This window comes from Triticum aestivum, chromosome 2A, assembly GCF_018294505.1.
Source record: "Triticum aestivum cultivar Chinese Spring chromosome 2A, IWGSC CS RefSeq v2.1, whole genome shotgun sequence".
In the NCBI taxonomy this organism is placed as follows: domain Eukaryota; kingdom Viridiplantae; phylum Streptophyta; class Magnoliopsida; order Poales; family Poaceae; genus Triticum; species Triticum aestivum.
The window spans coordinates 627,073,393-627,076,252 of NC_057797.1; the positions used below are offsets into that span (position 1 = coordinate 627,073,393).

General features: G+C 45.6%; 1 long non-coding RNA gene across 3 annotated transcripts; it reads left to right on the forward strand.

The window, feature by feature from the left end:
- Nucleotides 1-467: 467 nt before the first annotated feature.
- Nucleotides 468-2,495, forward strand: LOC123185748 (uncharacterized). 3 transcript variants are annotated; one of them, XR_006493480.1, is made up of 4 exons: nt 468-1,063; nt 1,465-1,690; nt 2,009-2,102; nt 2,247-2,344. It is a non-coding gene; the product is annotated as an uncharacterized lncRNA (long non-coding RNA). The 3 variants fall into 3 exon arrangements; XR_006493482.1 differs by lacking the exon at nt 2,247-2,344 and having other exon boundaries at nt 2,009-2,201; XR_006493481.1 differs by lacking the exon at nt 2,009-2,102 and having other exon boundaries at nt 469-1,063; nt 2,247-2,495.
- The last annotated feature ends 365 nt before the right edge of the window (nt 2,496-2,860 follow it).

Sequence of the window (2,860 nt, forward strand, 5' to 3'; positions counted from 1 at the left end):
TGGAAGATCGCAGTGAAGATGAGACCAGGTTCTGCTATTTCCATCAACATTCATGTGCCAACTTTCAGTCCGTAACACTTGAGAAAGTTTATCCAAGTTTGGCCATAAAAAAGCAGCGACCTTCTTGGTTCATGAACCCAACTCGGAACTTATATCCATGGCTTGTCTTCACTATGACCATTAAACTGGTGTATTCAGTTATGGCAAGGCCGAGCATCTTGAGTACATGTGTTCTAGCGGAGCAAATAATCTATACTACTATTAAACAAAAAAACATATTCATCGCTAGATGCACCCAGCCTCAGCTACAAATAACAACGCGGACTAATAACAGCCTTACGATCAGGATGGTTTAATTAGATCTAACCGTAAAGATTAAGCTAACCCCAGCGAGAAATACGTTTAGCAATTTCCAGGCGCGGACGAAAACTCTGCCCCCGCCCCCGCCCCCGCCCCCGCATCCTCAGAGGAGGCCGTCAAGGTAGGCCCCACGATAGCGCACGTCTGCAACTCTGTATCCTTTCCCCGACCTGTCGCCTCCTTCTGCTTCCAGATCACGCCGCCGCCGTCCAGCAGCTGGCAACTAGCGCCATCCCACGTCGCCGTTGGTGGCCCCCCGCAAGACCGCCGTCGGCCGCGTCCATCCCCTCATCCGCCGCTCCAACTAGCATGGACAAAGTAAGATGAGAAGCGCGACCGTCGGGGCATGGGTCGCCCGATGGGGCGCGGGCAGATCCGGCCGGATTTGTGCATGTGCCGAGGCGATGGTGGCGCGCGCGTGCCGCTGGTGCTAGGGACGAAGCGGCGGCCAGGAGCGGCGGTCGCTGGCCTTATCCTGCAGCTCGCGTGGTTAGGCCCACGTCGTGCACGCCCCGCCGAGCTCGACCGGCTCCTCCAGCATGCACTCGGGCAGCACAATCGTGGGGAGCACGATGATCCAATTTGGTCCTAACGAGATCCTGCAGCAAGCTGACTGAAGCAACACAAAAAGACAGATGGCTGGCTGCTATGAACGATTTCGGTTGGATGCTCAGCAGCCAACGCACGCACGGAACAGTTTGAGGTATGTTCTTATCTATATTGCAGCAATTAGCACCTACCAAAAAAAGGATGGACAAGAAAAGAAGCCATGTTTAATTCCAACAGGCATTGGTGTGCTAGACGATGGAGAATTTTTTTCGCCCACAAGCACAAAATGCTGCTTGCAATTATGTGTTATTTCTCAACTCATCTCACAAAAATATTGTCATCTTCATGAAACTCGATATCTGACGGTCAATTACATTGATCATTATTTATTTTGCTGCGAGATCAATCGGCACTGGCTTCAGTCGCTCGGTGTTGTCCGCTTCCTTACAATTGCTGATGAGCCTTTGATTTCAATTTGCATCTTTTGTTTTAAGTTCCTCTTTTCCTTGGTTATGTTCTGATATGTTGTAACATGTAATATTTTTTTTTGTGAAGTATCAACCTAGGTACGGCATCACCGTCCCCTCCTGCCCGCAGACCCTCCGCCACTAGGATCACATTCCAGCAACAGCAAATGCCACTTGTGCTGGCCTCACGGAGTCACGCCGGTGGTGGAGGCTTCTTGTCTCTCATGTCGCCAAAGATCTGCGTAAACAATGACCCTACAAGCAACAGCATGTATCTGTGCACGCCATCAAACTCCTAAGTTTACATGATCCAGGTGTGGTTGTCATCCTTCTGATAAGTTGTGCTGAAGCATAAATAGTAGGTTTACTATATATTCATGAATGTAATTCTCATATCTGGACAAATTTACCTTGAACATGCTTAAAGTATATGGTCAGCTTGTATGAATGTTGCATATCATGTGTTTTATAATATTTTATACAATTCTTTGTAATGCTTTGAATAATTATTTTCTAAACAATCTATAGAAAAGCTAGCTTGAAAGATCATGTGTAATTAAATCCGTATATTATTTTCGAGTATCTGAATCAATATATGATTCATTATTGATATCCAATGTTTCGGTTCTCAGCTACTTGGAAGTAATTTTACTATTCAATTATCTCGGGTGAGGTTACCAATGGAGCACCATTTACAACCATTGTGGAGTTGGAGGAATTTTTTGGGTTGGTTTGTACAAAAGGATAATTTATTATCTTTGTTCATAAGTATTTCTACTGAAATTGCCGTCTCTAAGAATTCCATATGCTGCTCATACCATGTCAATACTAAATTTGAAATTCTGATGAATCCCATATTCATGTGAATAGGTAATCTTGGAGGTGACATCAAGTTTAAATGAACATGATATGTTTTGGCCATAACATTAAAACAGGACCGAGCGACGCACATGATACCTCAACCATACTATAGGTGGTAGCACTGGAGGCGCGTGTCATTGCTCTTCTGAGCTAAGGAGAACCTTGGTCAGGAGATTACGGGAGGGCACATGGGTGAAGCTTGGCGGCAAGCCATCGGTGGCGGTGGTCATCTCGAGAATCCTATGGTTTGGTTACCGGGATTGTTCATTCTTCCCCAGTTTTATTGTACATAAGTTTTGAAGAAACAAGAGGTCCATATACTGGTTACTGCTAATTTTTGTACTGACATTTCAATGGACACACAAGTGGGAGATTTTTTACTGGTTATTATACATGCATGAGACCTCACATGTTACAGGGGAATCGGCGCTGCCACATTACAGGGGAATCGGCGCTGCCACATTCAAGATCATGATTAGTTTGTTTTTGAGGGAATGATCAGAGAGTTAGTGAGGAAGAGGAAACATGCTTTTGTTAAGAGTTGTTCAGGATGATGGGGCTGCGGTTTTGGTCCTCCAATTTCTTCTCTGCTAGGCAAAGCCTAGCTCTATCGATCCGGTTGT